General features: G+C 37.8%; 1 protein-coding gene across 1 annotated transcript in view; it reads right to left on the reverse strand.

Annotated features, from left to right (window-relative positions):
- The window catches only part of Cab39 (calcium binding protein 39), an 81,797-nt gene extending 57,341 nt beyond the window's left edge, over nt 1-24,456 (reverse strand). Inside the window, exon 1 of the mRNA XM_076866155.2 lies at nt 24,068-24,456. The gene's annotated coding sequence lies outside the window, so the exon portion shown is untranslated. The remainder of the gene's footprint in view (nt 1-24,067) is intronic.
- Between the last annotated feature and the right edge of the window lie 533 nt (nt 24,457-24,989).

The raw sequence follows: 24,989 nt of genomic DNA on the forward strand, positions 1-24,989 counted from the left end.
ATCCAAAACCTATAAGTTAAACTTATAGCTTTTTTTTTAATGGTTACACTGCTTGTTCAGCAAGATTCAAACATTAAAGGATTTTATTACATAACGAAGAAAGTGAAAATCACCTGCAAAGCCTATAGACAGCCATTATTAATGGATTAGCATAATGTCCTTTTAATTTCTTCCTTCATATGTGTAGCTTTTTGCACTGGAAGTCTACTCTCGTCTCCAACATGGAAACTTGATGACACTAGATATGATGACTTCTAGGTTACAAAGAACGAAAACTTCAAATCACTATTCTATTCCACCGATATTCCTAATAGCAGAAAGTTTAGCAGAAAGCTCCTCAAGAAAGTGCTGGAGAATATACAGAAGAGCCACTGGGGAAAGTCCACACCATTAAAGTTAGGACTGTTAGGTACTGCCCATCTTTGGCAATGTGACTGCTCCCACATTCTTATTCACCAGTGTACTGATGAATACTGAAGGGTAGTCAAATGGCCCATAAACTAGTCACCATGATACATTAATTTATTCAAATACTAACAGTGCATTCACTATATGCCATAAAGTTAAAGCATTGAGTACCTGTTCTCAAGACAACATTTTGCTGTGTATGGATGTGGGTGTACATGTTTAGAGAGAATAATGAAAAGCTGTTGAATGACAACACATTCCTAGACAGCTGAGTTCATAAGACTCATGAACATATTTGTTAGGCTTGACTCATAAATTTGGTGGTCAAAAGCAAAAAAGTGCAAACAAACACAAAGTCCTCCCTCCCATAAGACTTGCATACAGGAACTATTAAGGAACCTAATAGGCAGTTGTAAATTAGCCCTAAAACCTAATCTTGCTTTCAGGTTAATGTTACTTAATTCACACAATTACTGAATATGTACAGATACTGTGTTAGGTGCTAGAATACCTATTCAGTAGTGCAATTATAGAAAGCACAGTAGTTAATTACATGGGCTTTAAAGACAGCCTGGGTTCAAATCTTGACTTCTCAAGGTCTTAACTGATTCAAGACTTCTCTAAGCCCTTTCACCTCATATGTGAAAACACAAAACACAATAGCTACCTCACAATGTGGTGTTAAGAATTAAATTACACATGTTTAAAGTATTTAGCACATCATTCACATACAGTAAAATTTAAATAAACAGAAGTAGGGAATAGTTTTTTCCTTACCTTCTCTCTAAAATCTGATTCCTATTATTTCCCGAATTAAAGTAGGTAGATACGATTTTTATCACATAGACTATACAGCACCATACAAAGCATTAAAATGAGTGATCTTATCCTTCTTTTTAAGTGTGTACTTAGAAGTCCTGAGTCAGCTTTTGGATGGATGGGAGGTTTGCCCTTCTTAGCTGCAAATAAGATGTGATGATTCAGCTCCATTAAAATAAACCAAGGGCATCTTTAAGAAGCTGGTGGATCTTTGGTTAATTAAAAAGCTACCAAATACATAAGTCTAAGTCAACCATGTCAAAACCAAAAATCAAGTGCTCAGGAACATACATGGCACTAGAATGTGTTTTGTGATTAACAGATTGTAACCAGACTTTCAGGGGTCAATGATACACAATGAAAATGAGACTTGTATATTCTTATGGGTAAGTATCTACAAAATACATGCAACATTTTTTTCTGATTATACAAATATTATTTTAAAAAATTAATTCAAGATTATTTTCCACTAAAAGGAATGAGAGCTCCATGAAAAGAGTAGGAAATATGCAAGATGAGCCTGGGACACCTTACTCAAGAAAGCAAAAATTAATGAGATCATGGCAAAAAAGAGAGGAGCCAAACTGAAAAAGTACCTACAGGCCTTTGATGGTATAATTTAAGCATTAAAAGAAAAAGATTATAATGTACTGTCATGCAAATTAAGCAATATGCATATAAAAAGTATTATACATTTAAAAGCAATATTAGTAAACCATAAAAATCCATTAAAAACTCTAAAATATTTATTGGTCACCCTGAAGGTTGTGAAAGCAACAATTCAACACTCTAAAAATTGGCAAATAAAAGGAAGGAATAGAACACTTTAGACTACCTTTTTTCTCTTCCTTGTTTCTCAGGGTAACTGAAGAATGACAAAAGAAAGTTCTTAAAGATTCATAGCTAATGCATACTGAAAGAAAAACCATAAAGTTATACAATCCTTGGTGAAATCATGGATCTAGCAACAATAATCAATGGCATTAAAACTACTAACTACAGCTGAATAGTAGATGGACAATTTCACAGTGGTACACGCACTAATAACAGGGAACACACTGACTTATGACTAAAAGCAGGACAACCAGACCCAGCATCTCATGATACCACATAACAGGGAGTAAAAGCATCACCTATAAAAAGATCTGACCCTTTTTATCCCCCAAAATACAAATCAAAATCCAATCAAGCTTCCAGATCTACCTACCAAAACTTATGGGAAACAGATGAATAAACCAACAAGTTAAACACCACCACAACAAAGCAGTTAGTCAAACCCAGAACATGGTACATGTGACAGGACAAATAATGGGTTTTCCAACAAGTCAAACAACATGAGAGGGGGAAAAGAAGGCAGTAGAGACTGTTACATAGGTAAGAGAGATTCCCGGATCTTCTCTGGACCCTAATTTGAATAAACCAACTGAAGAAAAGATATGTTGGCAACCAGAAAAATTATTCACTGGGTATGAGCAATTGTTGTTAGTTTTGTTACGTATTACAATGGAGTATAACCGATACATGAAAAATGTCATCAGTCAGACACATCAAATTATGAAATATGAATGATCTGGATTTTGCTTTAATATACTTCAGCATCACCCTTCCAAAAAGCAGAGCAGAGGAACAGATAACCTTCCTGGAAAAGCCCTCTGCCTTTCAAAAAACATCACATTTTTTTTTTTTTTTTTTAAAGTTTGGCCCATATCTCTGCTTTAGATCTTTCAAGAGGATCTGTCTCACCTCTGTACTGCATAGAGAACTAGGCAATCCATATTGTAAACTACTTTTTGTTCCCAACCAAATCTCTGGAGCATTTGCATAGGTCTGGGTGGATATCAGTTTCTCCATACACTCATTCTTTAGGAAAATCCTATCTTAATCAATACAAAGTTTCATTAGCAGTATGCCTACATTTTTTCAGAACACTTTTAAAAGAGATTTTCAAAGAGTTAAAATATTTCTAACCTTTTCAGGATTTAGAGGTGAGAGCAAACCATTGTGAACTGAACATTTTCTGATTACAAAGTCACATGGACCAGTTAATTCCAGTTTTGTAAACTAAAGTACTAAATTCTTATGCTAACCTATCTTTAGTAGTATTGCCACAAGTGGTTGAATTTTGTTAATCCTTGATATGTTTTTTACTTAGAAAGTAGGATCTGCCTACTTATCAGTGGGACAAGTCTTTGCAGTAATACCTGATTTTTAGAGAAAGACCCATTTAACAAATTTTAAAAAGCAACAGTGCTCATAAAAAGCTGTGTTGGCTGGGCACGGTGGTGCACACCTATAATCCCAGCAGCTCAGGAGGCTGAGACAGGAGGATCGCACGTTCAAAGCCTGCCTCGGTAATAGTGAGGTGCTAAGTAACTCAGTGAGACCCTGTCTCTAATGAAATACAAAAATTGGGCTGGGGATGTGGCTCAGTGGTTGAGTGACCCTGAGTTCAATTCCTGGCACTCCCCACCCCCCAAAAAAGCTATGTGTTAACTTTACAAATAGGAACTTCACATTAAACCTCAAATACTTTCTGAAAGAATCATACTTCTATTGTGTCAAGTTTTACTGTGATAATTTCAGTGTAAATGCAGTCATTATGGATTTCTAAAGTTATGTAATTAAGTTCAAAAAATATTTCAAGCTGTCTTAAATAATTTTTGGAACAAAAGTATTTATAAGGAAAGACTAAACAAAGGGCCACTCTGGCTACACAAAGACCAATGTTCTGTGCAAGTTCTATATACCAGATACCAGAGTAAAATGAAGCCAAGGAAGACTATATGAGAGTGACTCGGGTGATTTTTTAACTCACACCAAAAGCTGAAGCTAGTTTGCACAGCCAACTGTGTAAGAATGATAACTTTTTCAGAAATAAGCCACTCTAGCTTAATCTCATTTATCAAACCTCACTACAGTTTGAAGAGTAGTTGCTTTCTTTAAAATACTGCATAGTTGGGGACTGGGGGTATGGCTCAGTGGTAGAGTGCTCACCTCACATGTGCGGGGCCCTGAGTTCAATCTTCAGCATCACTTAAAAATACATAAAAAATAGGGCTGGGGATGTGGCTCAAGCGGTAGCGCGCTTCCTGGCATGCGTGCGGCCTGGGTTCGATCCTCAGCACCACATACAGAAAAGATGTTGTGTCCGCCAAATGCTAAAAAATAGATATTAAAATTCTCTCTCTCTCCTCTCTCACTCTTTCTTTAAAAAAAATACATAAAAAATAAAGGTATTGGGTTCAACTACAACTACAAAAAAATATTTAAAAATATTTTAAAATACTGCTTAGTTGTAGGCAAAAAGTTAATCAAGAAATCCATTATGACACAATAATTCATGAGTTTTCTCTGGTTAACCAACAACTAATTAAGTTATTTTGGGGACGCACAGTATTTTCTTTATACGTGATGTCTATATTTAAATAGATGTTAAATAAGAAAGATGTTAAAAAAACTTACTTAAATTTGTATTTTTCAAAATTATAGGACTATGATTTGAGAATATTTTAAAAACAAACATGCCTTTCAGAAATGAATTCCAACTATTTATGTGACAGAATTCCTACTCCTAGACCTCATCCCAGTCCAAGCCAAGAGTAAATACTAGAATTAGAAGGTGCCAAAATATACCATTAAACCTGAGCAGCCATTTGGTGGGTATTAGGTAGGACTATTTTGAGGTAGGCCTATATTCTCACATCCTAAGCAAAAAGGCATCCAGGACTGGGATAAACTGAAAGAGGTGTCATGAAGAAAGAAAGAAAATCATTTTGAACAGTCAAATCAGATACATTACTAAATGCATTACCAAGTGCACACTAGCCTGTGAAGTGTCTGGGAGCAAGAACCATATAGTCACATTCAATCTGCATGACATTTAGCAGTGTTGGCAACCAAATTCTTACAAAGTTTATCGAGCTCAGGTTTGTTACAGATGAAGATGATGAACCTTGAGGGAGCTGACTCACTCAGGGAACCCCTCCCTCACTTACTCTCTAGGCAGTGACAGTGTGTCACTGTTTCTTTCAAAGCATGTGACATTCCAAAGATTCCATGTGGAGTATGGGATCTGACCAGTCAACATTACTTATCCATCTATTTCATAAATATGATCCTAAACTCCATCAATAGTTTTTTTTCTCCACTATTTTTTTCCTTCCTCCTCCTTTTTTTTGGCGGGGAGGGGACTGGGAATTGAACCCACAGGCGCTTTATCCCTGAAGCTACACCCCCAATCCTTTTTATTTTTTGTTTTGAGACAGGATCTCACTAGAGTTTTGATAATTTGTTAAGGCTGGCCTTGAACTTGTGATCCTCCTGCCTTGGCCTCCCAAGCTGCAGGGATTGGTGTATGCCACCAAGTTTGGCCCATTAATAGTTTTTAACAGTCACACTACACAGCTAAAAACTTTTCCAGTAAGCAATTTAACTGATCTTGGTCTCTGGTACTTGCTCCGTGGGAAGCCACACTGTCATTCATGGTTTATTATTGCATTTTGGGACATGCTTGTACAATTATTCCTGTTAAATTTCTTCTGATTTTGATTCAGTATACAACATTTAAAATTTTTTATTGGCTCTCAATTCTGTTAACTAGTGTATTATTAACTTTCCTTACTTCTGTCAATCATAAATCTAGTCAGCAAGTCATATAGGTCTTCCTTTACTCCCTTTAAAAAGTACAAATAGATGGGCTGGGATTGTGGCTCAGAGGTAGAGCGCTTGCCTAGCATGCGTGAGAGGCCCTGGGTTCGATCCTCAGCACCACATAAAATAAATAAATAATTTAAAATATATATATATATATATATATATATATATATATATATATATATAAAACATATAAACATTATTAAAAAAAAAGTACAAATAGATCAAGGAAGACAGAGTGCTAGAACCTTCCAATTAAAGCCTGTCATCAGTTTCTTTTGTGTACAATTATTTCAACAACCACAAGGCCACCTAACTATATTATCACTACCAATGGTGACTTACAGATTTCTTTGACCTCAAGATATACATTCATACAATAAAAAACAAGTATTGTCAGACAGCACTTATCTTTATTATCTTTACTAGGTAAAATTATACTAACATTCTTTATTCTAGCCTATTTTGTTCCATCCTAGTCTCCCACTCTCTCCCCTCCTTTTAAATACTGATCATAATCAACTAATTTGATTTTATAACCTATTGAATTATAGGTTATAAAATTGACAGGATGAAATTTTGATAGGATGAAACCTGAAGCTAGTAAAAGGTTTAAAAATCAGCCTTAGGTAGCTGGGGCACGGTGGCGCATGCCTGTAATCCCAGAAGCTCAGGAGACTGAGGCAGGAGGATCACGAGTTCAAAGTTAGCCTCGGCAAAAAGCGAGGTGCTAAGCAACTGAGTAAGATCTTGTCTCTAAATAAAATACAAAATAGGGCTGGGGATGTGGTCACATGCCCCTGAATTCAATCCCAAGTACCAAAAAAAAAAAAAAAAACAACAAAAACCTTAGTAGCTCTTTCACTAATGACAGCTATTTTATTCATAATGTCAAAATTCTCAAATTGTCATAAAACAAAGATTTTTTTCACAATTAAAGACTTGAAGTTATAGCCACATATCACAAAACATTTAGAAATGTCTGTACTATATGACTCACTAGTTTTTTTAATTAATTTTTTAATATATATGACAACAGAATGCATTACAATTCTTCTTACACATATAGAGCACAATTTTTCATATCTCTGGTTGTATACAAAGTATATTCATACCAGTTTGTGTCTTTACACATGTACTTATAATATCCATCACATTCCACCATCATTTTTAACCCATGACTGACTAGTTTTTATGATCTTTTATCAATATAGATCTGCTATCTTTGTTTTATCTTCATGATTCATTCACAGTCAAAAGAGTTAAGAATTACATTACCATTTTTTAAGAAATAGTTTCAGAAAATGTGAACTTCCAACTATTTTAGACAAATTAGCACTGTATTTAATGGTTAATGTCCACATTTTAAAAACAGTCAATCTTCAAGGATAGAATTATAATCTATTTTAATTCTGGCTAAATTTATTACCTGCTTTGCCACAGACTTGTGCAAACATAGACCATATGATCAAAGGCAAACATCATGGGTCTTACCCACATTTTTGCAAATAAGAAAAGCAAATAGCCAATCTTGCCCTTTAAAAAAGGTAATTCCTTAAAAATGATGCTTAATTCAAAACATGAATTGTAAACAAATGAAAACTTTGAAATAAGGTTCAAATATGGTAAAAAAATAACACCCTTCAAAAATTATTTTTGGGTCAAAGAATTAAAGTATATTAAAAATGCTATGATTCTAAAAAGTTATATTCAAGAAAGAGTGGTAAAACAATTTTTATTTTTTGCTTTTAGTCATTCCAATAAAGTGTATTTTGAGAAAAAAATTATTTTTAAAATTTATAACCTTAAACTTATTTCTATAGGATCAGATATAATCCTGGAAAAAAATCACTCTCCTTCAAGGTCCAAGCATTACTATTTCTGTTCTGGCCAAATGCCCACAAAAGCACAAACATGTCACAAAACCAGCCAGAGCTAAATCACCATAGTTGGAGATCTAATGGTTTGTTTTCTTTTTGAACTGCTCAAAGGCTGCTGTATGGTGGTATTTAGTGTACATAGACTGTCTAGCATTAGTATCCAGAGTCACAGAATGCACTATTACATGGGCCCTTTAGAGAATTATGTAGAACATTCTACCAGGGATAATTTCTTTGAGAGTTCTCGTAACCAGTCATATATGCTGCCCACCCTCCACAGCAATGCACCAACTGACATCTGAAGTCTTGATCTTAGGTTGAGAAAAGAGTTCTCAATGAAATAATGAGGCTAAAAACAAAACAAAAAACCACTTAACTTCAGAGGAAGTAACCGTACCTCAGTTGTCAACTGAGTACCAGAATCAAATACAAAAGCTCTTGTTTGAGCTTTTGGAGGAAAAAAATTCCCAGTCATACAACCAAAACTCAGCTCATGGACCAAAAGAGAACTTAATGACACAAAGCCTAGTGAGAATACAGGTACACACAGAGCACTTAAAATCTATGCAACACTAATACACACCCCATTTACCAGACTGCCCGAAAAAAGTGATGAGTAGCAAGTTCAGAGTGTAGACACACACTGTGTGCTGAAGGTCACAGACACCAACAGAGGAGATGCTTCCTGCACTGCCTCTTAGAGACTGAAAACTTTGGATAAAAGCCAGAAAATGTATTACAATTGACTGTAGAGCTTTCTGCAACCATCTGAACTATGATAAGAAAATGACAATTATTTTGTAATTTTTGTCAAGCTCTGGTGGGGAATAAAGTATCAAGTGACAAGTAAGGCAGAAGGTGAAAAACTCACTGTAAGCCCAAGTGCTGTTTACAGAATAACCACATGCCTTCTTTTATTGCTCACAGAACATTCCACTCTTTATGGAGTAGTGCTTTGCAGGTAAGTGTTGACATCATAATATAGTCAAACTGGAAAGTTTGCTTTTAAATCTTAAAGCTGTATCTAAAATGCACAATAAAAGCATCTTATATCCAAGGGAGCATAAAAAGTTAAATTCTAATGGGAGGTCCCCAAACAGAATGGATAAATTTATTTACATTAAAACTTATTTCCCTCTACAAATTTTGAACACAGGATTTCATCTTTAGTGAATTCTAGCCAAGGAATGCTATCAACCATAAGTGATTTTGATGACTCAATATTTGTAAAAGCTCGGTTATCTACAAATACCAAATAATCCAAACAAATTATCATTCCTGTAAAGACCAAAAAAATCTACCTTCTTGATTTTTAAGTTTTTCTCAAATGTTGGGGTTATTTATTAACCATACCATCAACTTGTCAGAATCACAGAGGTTTTAACAGAAGTTATACTGATTAAAACTAGGTTTCTGGGAAGGAGGTGAATAGGGTGAGCATGTTCCATAACAGTGGGAAACTGGTGATGCAGGCTCTGAAATTTTTCCAAACTAAAATGGCATTAGTCGTTCTGACAGCAGCTTTTAAATCTTGTTCTAGCTAAGGTCTGGAGCAGGGAAGGGTTTACTTCTTTTCCAGCCTAAATACCTCACTTCTATCAATTTTATATATTAGGCTTTTATACCACAGATTTAACAAATATTTAACAACCACCATTTTATGATACGAAACAAATCCACTGAATATGCCTGTGTCATGGACATTATTATCGGAGGAAAACAATGACCTGGCCTCCAAGTCAACACACAAAACTAGATTTGAAATCACGTCCAGGTTAAGCTCTTTGATTTTCAAAGGTAGCTATTAGTGCTGCCATCAGCTCAGCTAATTGTTAAAGCCAGAGCAGTGATCAGATTATAACCTTGGTCCTCTCTAGATAACCAATTTTAATAAAAAGTTCACTGGCCTACAGAGCCACACTCCAGATCAATACTATCTTTTTATGTCTTATGTTAAGATACCTTAAACTTTAATTCAGGCACTTCATTTTTACAGATAGAGATTTGAGAGAAGTATACTAAGGATCTGGAGCCCATATTAATAAAAGATCCACAGAGTCTCACAGCCTGGAAAAATTATGCTTCTCTTAAGTGGTCAGTTTTGACTTTTAATCTAACGGTATCAGAACTGATCTTGTTTCCTTCTTTGTTCTAGCTATTCAAATTTAAAGCCAAATATATGGGTTCCATCTAGCTAGGGTAAAAGACATGCATTTGTTTGTATACTAACTCTGCCCAGGAATCATTTTATTTATTGATCCTTTTCCAAGTATTTGGGGTGAGGAGGAGGACAGACAGAAGGGGGATGTAGAGTAAAAGAAGAAAAAACATTCCTAATTTCCTCCAGTTCCTTAAAATGGTAGCTAAGAGTATTAGCTTTTTGACATTATAACAAAATACTTGAGACAAGCTAACTATGAAGAAAAAAATGTTTCTTTAGCTCACAGTTTTGGAGGCTCAAAGGGCATGGCTATATCAGCTCTGACCTGATGAGGCCCCCTTGGCTGTGTCACATTATGGTAAATAGCAATGGTAGGAACAAGTGCAGGAGCAAGTGATTTATCTTAAATAGGAAGCCAGAGAGAAATGGATAGGGTCTCCTTTCATGAGAACTACCATAATTTGTTAAGGGACATGCTTCCAATGACCTAAGGAGCTTCCCAAACACCCCACTCTTAAAGGTCTCACCAACTCAACATCACCTCCAACCCATGGGCATTTGGGGAAAAAAATCAAATTCAAACCACAGAAGGGGGATAAAAGAAAAAATCTAATTTGAGCATGAGGGTATAGTTTTCCACCATGGTAATTTTGTTAAATACTGAAAGATCTGTTGCCAATTCTTCCATTTTTTTGTTGAGGTGGATACTGGTAACAATGCTAAAGGAACATCCTGTCTGGGTGTAAAGGGGCTCTAATTTCATCATCCAGGGAAAGCACATTAACGCAATCAACATGTATGGTCCACAGCAAAATAAGGGGACTTTGATAATTTTTCTTAAGAGCCCAATGATTTATATCCATAACAGTGGTCTAGGCTTCTTTGTACTTTGAGATGTCCAAGGTTACCCATGTTTCTCCATCACTCTAAGAATCTCTACTGCAGTGTGCAATGCCTGTTGAGTTCCCATTATTCTCTTTTCTGATAAATAAGAAAAATTAAAATTATTTCCAAGTCTATTCAACATATTGTTCAAGCCATTACTGTATATGAGGCATTACAGACATTAAGGTTTTAAATGCTCCCTTTATAGTAAATTATGTTATTACCAGGTATGCAAAATATATTCTACTCAACTATGGTAAAAAAAAAATCCCATTAATAAATTAAAATAATGGCTGGGCTGAATTTGCAAACCACTATTCCACAGCCTATTCTCATCTCTCCAAGGAAACTTAGGAAAGCAATAATACAATTGGAGATGAGGATGACAGGAAAAGGGACAGGCAAAGAGCACATAGTAAATGAAAAACCAGTTGTGTATAATGTCAAAATGTACCAAAATCAACAAATATCAGTGGTTTAAACCTGGGATAGCCAACATTTCAGTCCTTCTTTCTATATTCTGGGGTAGAGGGTTGAATGAATATAAATGAAGTGGCTTTTTAGGCAGGAGTAGAATGCCTTTAGGATCACATGCTCTAGTCCTTTGAAAATGCCCCTGAGACCCAAAGGATATCTGTGACCAGAGGCTAATATTTGAGATAAAGGACAAAATAAGAGTAGGAACAAATATGTGGCCTGGGGCAAATGACCAAAGAATTCCATTAAAATTTTATCCTGGACACCTAAACAAACTGGATAACAGGTTAAGATAACCCCAGTAATTCTTTCCTGGAAAGATCATGGGGTCACTCTATATTTACCAATACCCCTCCACCAATACCCCAGTCCATCATGTAGCATTCATATAGCTCCTGTGGGTGGTGCTTTTAGTCTTTATGAGCTAATCCCCTGCTGGCCCCAGAAAAGTAAACTAAAGAGGAGCTAGACATTTAACCTAGTTCAGTCTCTATCCAGACACTACAGTTCCATGACAGAACACATTGAAATGTAGGTGGCCAGGTTTTCTAACAGGTGGAGAAATCTGGTCTGCACAGAGAGGACAGGGTGAATGGGCAGAGAAATACAGTAAGAAATAGATCACTGCAATGATATTTGCTACTGGTTCCAGGCATTTGTGGGGTCCAGGTTCATCTCTGCCTCTTCTCAAACCTTGAGTCTTTGATTCTTTCCTAAGATAAATTTTAGTAAGTTCCCACTTTGTTGGAAGAAACAAAGAATTTCAATTAACACAGGGCCATTTCCTAGGCCTTACTCCTCAGTACTCTGGAGGAGTGGGAAGCTCTAAGAGCAGGGCTCAGGTATTTTTCCTCTTAACCTTCAGAGAGCCAAACTGGCCCATTGGAAAAGGAGAGTGGCACTGTTTTTGATTCCACATGTTCTGCATACCTAACTTTTGAGGCTAGATATCTAAAATATGTCATTAAAGAACAGAAAAAAAGGAAAAACATGAAGCAATAAAAGTGTGAAAACATGTTTATTCATTAAGAATACAGTTCAAGATTACATAAGGAAATGCAAATTAAATGCAGCCCCGCTCCCCAACAATGATAAACTGAACTCAAGATAATCTTGTGAAACTCTTTCCCTTGGATATGTGGGCTCACGAACTTGGAAGGCTTATGAAAAAAAAAAATTACGTAAATATATAGGTATATGAATACTGGCACATTACCCTCCTTTAACAGTCCTTTCAAGTGTTACATGGCAAGAGCATCCACCATTTAAAACTGAACTCCCCAACTTTGCTTTCAGTAGTTATCAGAAGCTTTTATGTGTCAGAGGAAGAATTTGTTTATATTGAGAATCTCTCAAGTTTCTGACCTGAAGTAAAACATTTTAAAGTTTGACGTATTATAACATCATAGCTCTCACTCAGAGAAAAATGAAGAGTCCTCTATAAACCCTCTGGTTCTAGAATTAGTGCTCCAAAATCAAGCTATCCTAGGGAGAGACACCTGAGGACCTGATGGACAGCCATGTATATTAGTAGCAAACAACAACAATAACAAAAGAGCCAAAGGGGGTCATGACAACTAGTTTTGGGACTGCTAAATGATAAAATTACAATATATCCTCCAAACTTATGCAATGTGAGAGAAAAATGAATAGTTATGTTCAAGACAACAGACATAAATGTGTACTTTCCCTGGCAAATTATAACATTTGTTTACCCTTACTACACTGTCACTGTCTTTGTTCATATTAATGTCCCAAACTAACAAGGACAAAGCATTCTCCACTTAGAGCAGGACCTAGCAGGGTCACCTTTACATATACTCTTGTTAGGGATGCTGAAAAGAAGTCTCTCCCAGCAATTTGGTATTCCAAATCAGTCAACACTTATAATTTACCAATCTTAAGGAAGAATTCAGCTGTGTCATGAAATAACTCTTCAATCTCCAGCTAAGCATGCTGATCATGGCCAGGTGGTTTCAACTAGTTGATATTTCCCCTACAGGCACACACTTCATTATTATCATGATTCATTTCACCCTGCTCTCACTGCTAAAGAATCAGAATAGACTGATTTAGCACATCAAATTTCTCCCAAAGCCCAGTGTCTTTATTTGAGTTCTTCCTCCTCCCCCAAATCTTTTGAGCTGTAATTTTACCCTGGCTTATGCACCTTCTATTTGAAAATTTTGTAACTACATTTTCATGCATACCCTAGAAAGCAAGGGACATTTCATGTGCTCTCAACCATGTGAGACATTAATGAAAATCAAGAGTGCACAAAGTATTTGTGTGCACATATGACTTTTGAATAAAAAATAAAGTGGAAGGTATCTCCTAAAACCCAAGTGTGTAAGACTGATTTTGAAACTGTAAAACTGAGTTCCCCTATTCAGGAGACTGCTAGTTCATAACACCAATTTGTTATTTTGGGTTGTTTTTCCAGAATCTGGAATACATAGAATAGTTTTAAGATTTTCAATTTTTAAAAAGAGCATGTAATATCTATACTATCTGGGTTGGGAGATCCCATTTTGGTTTGGAGGCTGTGACCTTTGAGATAAGCATTCCATGATTAACAATCTATCTATGTGCTCCACTTCTTAAGACAATTCTGAAAAGCTACCAGTTCTACCTCCATCATAAGATCTTGTCTTGTTCCTTTTCCCTCTTTATTTCTTCTTTCCTCTTCTCTACAAACATAACAAAAACCTCTGTAAAGATAGTCTTGACCTTTTTAAACACTTATGGGCGTCTACACACATATCCCAGGCTAAGCACACAAATGCCTCTTTGGTCTTCTTTCTACTATATTTAACTTAAAGAGTAGAGGAGCTTCTATTAAATAAAAGAAAAATATTCCCCATCCCTCTAAGGCTTCAGTGAGGAAGAGAAGTCCACTTTCCATCATTTCAGCATCCAATTACTCATTCTATGTGAATAAGACCAAGACCAGCTCTTGTGTAAACAAATGGGTTATGAATAATCTCAAAGAACAGGGAAGAATGATTTTAACAATATAAAACTAGGAAATATTTACTCTGCTGTGTGCACATACAGGAAGATGTTACCAGTTCCTTGTTCCTTCTCGCCTACTTGTGAAGATAGTGTACAAGAATGCAGGTCACCCTATCTGTGGCTAATCTGCCACATACCTCTTGGGAAAAGTGTATTAGCCAGTTATATTCTGACAACATGAACGTAAATAGAATGATCTTGTACAAACATCAAAATAACTTTTCAGTTCTAGAAGATATTCCAAATTAAATTGTATGATTTAACATTTTTTTTTTTTTTTAAAGATAATCTCAATTAACAGAATCCTATCAGGAAAGAAAATAGCTAATAAATGGATGGGAACTTCTGGACACCAACACTTAGCCAAGGACTATTCAAAAAAATCAATACTGAATTCAGTCTCCATGATTTATGTATTCTATCTTTTCCTTGTTTGAAAAAAGAGTGCCTTAACTTCTCTAATCTTCTGTAAGTCTCCTTTTCTTCTCAGCTCCTAAAAGATCACTGATAATAATTCAGTGATATGAAAGTTCTCTCAGTATCCTGGGATATAACATATTGGTGACCAGAGACTTGAGTCATTTTTGTACCAGAAATTTTCTGTTCCAGGATGATTCTACATTCCACCAGCTTGTGGTAGAGACAGCAAAGTTGGGTAGGTTACAAATTCAAGCTTTGCAATGAGGGTTTCAAATCTAGGGCCTCTTCCTAGGTGCATAACTTCAGACCAACTATTTAGCTTCTTTTTCTCAGTTACTTGTATCTGAAAATACAAAGAAACAAACAGAATTCTTATAGACTTAAATGAGGTAAATATCTATAGAGGCCTTAAACAACATACCAGCAGCTGAAATATATGTGTATGCTGGCAATTATTTTATTCTTTTTGCCTCATTTTTCCTGCTAGCACTACTAGAGAATCTTTAGGCTATTTTCATACTCAATTGGCATATGCCAATGATACTGATTAGAATCTCTTATTTCAGCCCCTTCAGCTACTGAATACAAATAGGTAATAAAACAAACAAACAAATAATCCAAGAAACATTTAATCCAGGCCTAGTAAACTCAAATACCTCAGCAGATGACAGAAATATATGAAGTAGCAGCTATGGTTAAGACAAGAGGAGATTTGCCCCCCAGCATTGTTATTCTCCTCTAAATATCTCTTTTCCTATGTCATGTCACAAAATTAACCCCCAGTAACAGTAGAAAATATCAAGGATGGGAAACTACAAAACAAAACAAAAAACCAAACCTGTAGAAATGGAGATAAAACAGGAAATATCAACTTTTACCTCACTTTTTAGTGAATTAAAACTACAAACATGCTAAATTAATCACTGATATAAATATGTACATATTTATATTTAATTACATGCTTACTTTAAATTTAAGATATTGTTAAAAAAGAATAATTTTAGGGCTGGGGATATAGCTCAGTCGGTAGAGTGCTTGCCTTGCATGCACAAGGCCCTGGGTTCAATCCTCAGCACTGTCAAAAAAAGGAAAAAAAAAAGAATAATTTTAAAATGTACGTAATAATACAGCATAAAGTTCAGTTACTATGAGGCAAAACAACTTAAAGTGAGCCCTTTTTGCTCTTTTAAAACTTAGGGCTGATAATCACATCAAACTGTTAACAGCCCACTACATATCAAAAGTCCAGATTCATTTGCCGGCAACTTTTTAAAGTCATAAAAATATTTTTGGAAATACTTATAGTACAGCAGAAATTTTGAGAGCTTTAATCTTCATAAAAGCTAATGTATACTAGGTGTACAGAGCACATCAGACACACTGCAGAGCTTTTCTTGCTGAATCTCAAAACTAAGCACGTTTGTTTTATACTTTCTACTGTACAGAGGAGAAAGCTAAGGAAAAATGAGTACTAAATATCCTGCCCAGCAATGCACAGTTAGGATTTAAATCTAGAATCCTTAAGGTCAAAGTCTCTTCTTGTCTTATCAACATTGAGCATTAGATTTTTTCTCTTATAAAACAGTCTCTATGATATATTTTCACTGAACCATCTTGTGAGTTTGTAAATTCACGTAAATTCGCATTGTTCCTCAAATTGCACAGTTATTTTTAGGAACTCATAACAAACATTATCAAATAAAATAGACATAGTAAGGCCTAAAAATTGTTTCATGAAATTTCTATCAGTTTTGAGAGTATGTGTGAATGTATTAGGCCCACTGATAAAAAATGTAATTTCTTACTATGGGTTGAAGTTTAAAAAAAGAAAAATGTACTTGAAAAGCCACTGAGCTAAAGTGTTTACTCTTTTCCTTAACTGAAAATAAATTATTCCAACCTTATTTGAATTCCAATTCTTATAAAAATCATCAACCCAATGAGAAAATAAATGCTCTGAATGTCATACTACTAAGAGTACAAATAAAAACATTTTCCAAAATCTGTTAGACTAGAATCCCTCTTCAAGATGTTTGTGAGTATTTCCTAGTGAAAGGGGTGTCCTAACTAAATAAACTTGGCAAACTGGGAAACACTGCACTGTTTCCTTTGCAAATAGTCATAGGTATACTATTAAAAATTCTGATAAGCTCTGCAGAAACACAGTAACACAAATATCATCAAAAATAAAACTGGGGCTGGGGATGTAGCTCAGTGGTCGATTGCTCACCCTGCATGCGTGAGGTTCCAAACTAGACTCCAGTAACACACCCACATACATAAATACAAAATAATATGAGCTGGACATGGTGGTGTGCATTGGTAGTCCTGTAGTCCTAGCTACTTGGGAACCTGAGGCAGGATTACTTGAGTTCAGGAATTCAAGGTCAGCCTGGGCAACCCAGCAAGAACTCATCTCAATGACAAAAATAAAAAACAAAATAAAAATGTAATTAACTGTATTTAATCCAGTGTTTCCTCAAGCTAAATTTTACCCTGGAACTACTTCTACCAGCAATTAATGGAAAACACTGTGTTATATGGAACTTACCTGGGAAAGGGGGAATCCTAAGCATCAGTCATTATCGATTATAGTGCATAGATCACTTTCAAAAAAAAGCATAAATAGAGCAGAGATAAATGAACCAAAACTGGATTTTGTTTAATATTCACCTCTGCTGACTAAAAGAGAAGTTTTATCATACCATCACATGGATATATCACTTAACAGTTACAGAAGCAATGTATTAAACCCTGAAACACAACATTATAACTCGCATATGAAGACTGAACAGAGGGGAAAAAATGTAAATAAAAGAACTGGAGCCAAAAGATGATTTATACGGGCTCATGATAGTGACCTGAGTTCCTGTCTCCATGTTGGGAGAGTCCAGAAGTAAAATAACTGGTCCATACTATGCCATCAAAGCAGGAAAGAGTTGTTTAGACAAACCAAGAACTCCTTGAGGCAAGACACTTAGAATAATAACCTGCAAAACAAACAAAGACCCCAACTGTGTGTGGACCAAGCTAATTAATAGTTATTTAAGGAGATATGAATACTCATGGTACTAAGTATCATGAGTAAATGAGGTACTAACCTCATTTCTTATAGGTTATAGTACCCTAGGCTAGCAAAGACTTGACATGTAAGCTAGCATTCCACCTTTACAAAGGTAAAGGATCGATAGCAATTACAGCCAGGTATGGTGGCACAAGCCTGCAATCCCAGCAGCTAGGGAGGATGAGACAGAAGGATTGTGAGTTCAAAGGCAGCCTCAGCAAAAAGTGAGGTGAAAAGCAACCCAGCGAGACCCTGTCTCTAAATAAAATACAAAATAGGGCTGGGGATGTGGCTCCGGGTCGAATGCACATAAGTTCAATCCAGGGTACCCCCGCACCCACCACCAAATAGCAATTATAGTCAAAGAATACTGCCTTAGGACTGTTCTTTACATCTCCAATTTGATTGTACATATTTAGTCCTTTCTTTTCCATTCTCATTCCCACAGTTAATGTTTTTCCTTTTCCTAAAACAAACAGCTCATACAACTTCACTATACAATTGTGACAACCAAACTCATGTGAGGCTTGAGGATTTGTTAATCATTACCTGACTAAATTTGCACTTTACAACCATATAACATTTAATTCTTAACTCCGTATTTCATAAGTTCAAAGGTAGAAAACTGGAAAATACACATTTTGATGTTGTTCACATCTACCCCAAGCAAAGAACTTCAGTGCTGTGAAATAACTCCAGGCATCTGACCAACGGGGAGAAAAAAATGTTAAAGCGTGGTCACATGATATAAAGTTCTCATAAAGAAACAGACTTCAAGACTACAGCAAAACCAGAGATTACCTAGTACGGGAGAAAAGGGCAGGTCTTAAGCCTACACACATGATCATGGAAAATAAGAGCAAGAAAGATTTGAGGGGTATTGAACCTAGGCCCCTTTGTATAATAATGGGAATACTGAAGCCCAGAGAAGTGGAATTACTTGTCTAGGGTGACAACATGATTAGTCATTGAGTCAGGACCCAGCCCAGTTAATTCCCAGGTTTCTGCCCTTCCCACTATAACATAGGCCTCCTATTCTCACTATAAGACTAACATGAAAAATAAACACTACCTTATGGTCTAAATAAACTATAAACCACTAATCAAATTATGACTCTAAAACATTTAAAATACACCATCTCCTTTAGGATTATAATGTGTGGGTACTGTTTGGGAACCTATTAAAATCCTAAATAGACTCTATTTATAACCCTCATGCTAAATCAAAAATGCTCAGCAAGAAATCAAGACCCTATGAAGAAAAATAAAACTATTTCAGATAAGAAAGTCACGCTCTATTGTAGGGAGCACACATTTTGAAATGAGGGAGAACTGAGTTCCAATCCTAGCTCAACGATACAATATTTGTGGAAGGTCCCACACTTTGGTTTCCCATCTGTAATGATGCTGGGCAGAATACAATTTACCTAGGATTTTTTTTTCATCTCCTTGATCCTTTGTCCATTTCAACTCTTAACCTCATACAGCTGCCCCTAAAACTTGCCAACTACATCACAATTGTGAGTATCAGTGTACTAAACCATTAAAAAAGTCATGTGCCAAAGAGCATTTAACATATTGTGAATACAATCTTTGTACATGTGAATGGAAACGTTCGAAGACATTATTGCACAAAGAATAAAAATCTCTTTCATGCAAACTGCATGAAAAGTAGATTTGGCTCAAGATCCAGTCCTGTGGCAAGTGACTTCACTTTGTAAAAACTTCTGCAAAATTAATTGAACACTGTTCTAGTTACAGTGGGTCTCAGTATTCCCACCTGCAGAAAGAACCATTCCAGTTAGTTTCTGAGGTACTAAAGTTTCTTCCACCTGGAACAGTCCATTATTAGCATCACAAAACTTTAGATGTCTGGGCATTTGATATATGCCAGACCCTGCTCTAAGTACATTAGATGTAGCAACTCACTTAATCTTCTTACAACTCTTTTAGATGTGGTCTATTATTTTTCTCATCCAAGGAAATTATTAGAGAGATGTTAAGGAATTTGTCTAACATTGTAGAACTCAGAAGAAGGGGTGAGGGTTCAAATCCAGTGAACCAGCCTGCACCTATGGTTTTAACACCAGAGTTAATACTGCACCTCCAAATTTTATGAATCCAAGAGTGGGCCTTATATGAACAAAAACCTGTTCATGCTATTTCTTCTGTGTGCCTAATTACAGCTGATGTGTAATCTGTGGAGGGAGAGAATAGGGACCAATATGTTAATAGTACCTGTAAAAGAGCAAGCTACAGTTCATTAGAAAACTGTTATAAAGTATCAACTTAATTAAGATCAAGCTATTTTTTGTTTCTCAAAATGTATTTTTTATTTCTCAAACATTTTATCAAAATTCATCAAAGTATTGTGATGTTTTAACATTATCTTATTTCCTGGTCCTCAACAATTTATCTGATGGATTATGCTCCCAAGGAGATTGCCATGACATACACTAGGCTTTCTACCTTTGTAACATGTATTTGAAAATGCTTACATACACAAAAACAAGAAAATATAAAACTACAAGTTAAAACACCATGTAGAATCTCTGTACCAAAATCTGAAGCCAGTCACAATCTATTCAGGATTATATAAATAGGTATGTGGCAGACATGATCAACATAAATGGCCAGGGCAAGCTTTACCTCCCTTCTTGGGGCCACTTCACACCTGACTGACCTTTGCTAATTCTCTGCATGCCATTCTCCCTTTCTCTGCCAGCTTAACTTCACAGCTGCTATAAACCACAATTCTGTCCTCCCCTCATCCCTTTCATTTCAAGAGAAAAGTTAAAAGCACAATCAGACTATGAAGCTCTGTGAGACAGAAATGGCACAATGGAGGACTGCACACACACACACACACACACACACACACACACACACACACACAAATGCTAATGGTGACAAGTTGTTAACTTGCAACCTCTGTTCTACTACCCAGTACCTCAATAATTCCTCTCACAATCCTTGGAGGGCCTGAGAAACAGAAGCTAAACATCTATCATTTTATTCCCAAACTAATCTACTCTACAAATGATAATGGAGAGAATATTCACCCATTTTTCCTCTCCCCTCATATTCCAGACAGGTAAACAGCTGGGATCCAGTTCCGTAAGCACACACAAAATAAGAAAGCTCACACAGTCCAATCCCTTCTTTAAAGAAGATTCCACTACCAGTCTTCTCTCCATCAAAGCCAAAAGAGACTGATGACTACATCCTTGTGCAATTCTTAGGCTATTTGGCTTGATCTGCATTCATACAGATTCAAGATCTTTACTCCTCAATAATTAAATAACAATGCAAGTCACAAGCAATTTAGCCCAGAGTTTCACAGATTTTGTCTACTTCCCTTCAATTTTATCACATTTTATATATTTCACTTTTTGTTTGTAAAAACCAAAGTTTTACCAACCAAAGTTTTTGTCATTACCCATACTAATCAAGTGATCACATTCCTCTGTGTATAACACCCAAGGACAGCCTTAAAATCAAACTCCTAATTAACATGAGCCATGGAAAAGAGGCAAATGGATTTTAAAAATAGAGTTGAAAAAGAAACACCAAAAAGGTATCCAAAAGACACTACCTACATTGAAGTTCTGTCCTACGATTGGATTTTATTTTTTCGTGGCAGAGGAGTGTAGTTGGAAGTGTGTATGCCTTTTTATGGCAGATAGAAAGTTGTGAATTAATTGTCAGTGATCAATCTGGAAAAAAGGCTCTTGGGAAAGTATGGAAGTAACTACATAAATCTATAATCTCACAAAAGTTAATTGAAAGAATAACCTTTAGTAAATACTCCAAAGTAATGCTATAAAAAAAGATATAATAAAACTGTTTTAATACAAGGACCTGTAGTCTCAAATGCTAAAGAACCTAAGTGAGCTGGCCTTAAAAAAAAAAAAAAAAAAAAAAAAGCTGTGTAGCTACAGAAATTCATTTCATAACAAATTCTTTAATAAAATTGGCATTTTATTAAAGAAATGCCAATAGAAAAACAATGCATCTAGTCCGGTCTTTGTGGTGTCATTATCAAAAAGTGTTAACCTATAGAGACTGTTTCAGAGGGGTGAGTGGAGATGAAAAGAGTCACTGCACCACAGTGTATGGGAGAGAGTGTACCAGCCTTGAGAGTCATCTTTCCATAGTACCCTTCTAGAAGTACATCTGCTCACATGGCAAAGACCTGCACAATCTCTTCCTTACTTCATAATCACATGCCTCCCACCAAATAAAGTTTATTCAGTAAGCAATAGGATCCAAAAATTAAAGAGATGTTAATAAACATACTTCAAACAAGAAGCCTTTAGAAAAAGTTCAGTTCACAGTAGCAGTTACATAGCATGACCACTGCATTTCATGATGGAACCTTGTCAGGAAAAAGAAAATTTAAAAACACTTACCTTGTTTTTTTGGGAAAAAAAAATCTTTAAAAAATATTTATGAAGAATTTACTGACAAAGGAATATTTAATAAAACATAGGTGCATAAATACACAATATATTCCTTTGTACAAAGAAAAAGACTGGAAATAAAATAAGCAAAAATGTTAACAGTAGCCAGATTTAAGTGGTAAAATTAAGATTTTTTTAAAATTAAGTATTTCTGCATTTCACAAACTTTTTACAAAGATCATGCTTTACTTTGACAAGCAAAATTTTAAAACTCAAAAGGTTGGCATTTGTTTGTCACACACACAAATAAGTGCTTACAAAACGTAGAAGCTACTTCTATTTTACAGACTTCAAAGACAGCTAATTATTTGCCAGTAATTAACCCCCCCCCCCAAAAAAAAACCCTCAAAACAGAGCTAAAAAAAAATTCACTCTGGCTCTCCTATAAAGTTTTTTCATAACTAAAAACAGAAATTTTTACCTTTCTAGAAAAAGGTTTATGTTTAACTTTCAATCCCACAACATTAGTTAACACTGACTTTTCACAAATGCTCTCTTAAAGAAGCAATTCAGATTTAGCTCACTGTAGACACCTATTATACAGTGCAAGGAGTTTTGATGCATTTTAGGGAACTCGACAACAAAATCACCTATTGTGCAAATGAGCTTATTTTAACAGACATCTTTCCATTACCTCTTAAGAGACTAAGAGGTACTGTACGTGCTTGGCCTGGATGCGGATTTACTTAAATATCCATCCGGGAAGCTGTCAAAAATCGATCTCAAATTGCATTATATTCAATGGACAGAATGTCAACTCCTGCCTGGGCCTCCTCCACTCCTTTCTTTCACAAGAGCGCCTTTAATATGCCCTAGCCTACATTTCCGGGCTCATGAGTCACTGAGAAATGAGCTCTAAGTTTCCCTTAGAACGTCGCTCTAACAGCAACTCCACAGCATTCAAGGATCTGGCCCCAAAATACCTCTTTAGCCCGCCCCACCCCACCCCACCTCAACACAACAAACTCGAATTATCTACGATTTCTAAAACTACGCCTTTGTACCTTTGTCCTCTAGCTTTGTTGGCCCTGCACATACATCTTTTCGGCCACCCTCCCCAACCGCCTCCAAATCCCTCCCAGGCCTTCAGGACCGTGTTGGGCGCCGCCTCGCCCAGGAAGCCCTCCTAATTTATGCTAAGGCGGAAGCGATCGGCCAGTGCGGTCTTCCCCGGGCACCTTTCTAGCCCCGTGTCTGGTCCTTTCACAGGACTTATCGCCTCCTTCCTGGTATCGTGGTTATTTGTGGACTGCTCTTATCTCCCACACCAGAGCGTAAGCTCCTCGGGGGAGGCGGCGCGGGACCCGGTTCACCTCCGAGTCCCTCCGGCTGGGACCGACTACGGCGCCCGCTCGCAGCCAGCGCTCGAGTGGCTTCAACCGAACTCAGGAACGCGCCGACCGCACAATTCCTAACCAGAAGTCAGTTAGACATTTTCCCCAAATGACGGCCACAAAGATGCCATCTGCCCCCGGGAACAGGAACCTGCGCGGGGCCGGACAGCGGTGCCGGAGCCAGGCGCAGTGGGAGTGACAGTTGGCCCGGTCCGCACTTCCCTGCCCTCCCGACACTGGCCGCGGTCGCCCCACGCCGCCAGCCCGCAGGAGGGCGGCCGAGGTGACGGCAGCGGACTCGCGGCTCCCGGAGCCCGGCAGAGGCTCCGGGTGACCTGCGCCGGCGAGGGCAGCGGGAAGGCTCCGAGAAGGGCCGGGCCGGGCCCGGCCGCTCCCGCCGCTGCCGCCACCCGAGAAAATGGAGGCGGCCGGGGCTGCGGCCGGGTCCGGCGTCAGCGCCGAGAAGGGCCTGGCCAGGGGTCACTCACGGGGTTCGGCCGGGCCGGGTGGCTCCCTCTCCGCCTCCGCGTCGTCGCCGTCCCCGTCCTCGGCCGCCGCCGCCGCCTCGGGCTGCTCGCTCGGTCCCCGCGGCGCGGCTCGGGCGCTCGGCCCCTCCGTTGTCTTCCGCCCGCTGCTACTCCCGGCGACGGGCTCCCGCGGCGGCGGCGGCGACTGCGCGGGCGGACGGCGGCCCAGAGGGTTCTCGCGGTGGCCGCCGCGCTGCTGCGCTCGCTCGGGATGCGGCTGCTGCTGAGGGGATCGACGCCGCCTTTGCCTTCGCCTCCGCCCAGCTCCTGAAAGCTCAGTCTCTCAGGCCGCGCCGCTCCCGGCGCCCCGCGCCCCGCTCCCGGCCAGAGCCCGGCTTTGACGTGCGCACTGCGCAGCCGCCGAGGGCGCGACGTCGGGTAGCGCCGCAACGCCCCCTTCTGCCTCTGGCGCCCCCGGGCGATCAGGCGGACTCAGAACACCCACATCGCCCCAGACTGGAGTAGAGGGGATGCAGAGAAAAGCAGAAGCCCAGAGCAAGTTCCTCTTCCTTCTGCCCCTTACTGGCTGGTGCTCAGCTCCTGCTCAGCGTCTTAGTACTCTTCCTGGAGGACTACACGCCTACCTTCAGCGACACTTCCTCGACTCTTAAAGCTTTAATTCTGCGAAAGGCCTGGAGCCGACTTAGTGCACAGCTTCTTTTTTGCTTGTAAGAAACGAATGACTTCATTTTAGCATCCCTAACAGTATAGAACGTGGTAGGATGTAGGATTCAGCCTGGATTTAAACCCAGTTCCACCACGAACCTAGGGATGTTTTACCACTGAACTACATCTCAACCCTTTTTATATTTTAGGATCTCGCTAAGTTTCTGAGGCTGGCCTCGAACTTGTGATCCTCGTGGCTCAACCTCCTTAGCCGCTG

The sequence above is a fragment of the Callospermophilus lateralis genome, chromosome 9 (genome assembly GCF_048772815.1).
Source record: "Callospermophilus lateralis isolate mCalLat2 chromosome 9, mCalLat2.hap1, whole genome shotgun sequence".
Lineage (NCBI taxonomy): Eukaryota > Metazoa > Chordata > Mammalia > Rodentia > Sciuridae > Callospermophilus > Callospermophilus lateralis.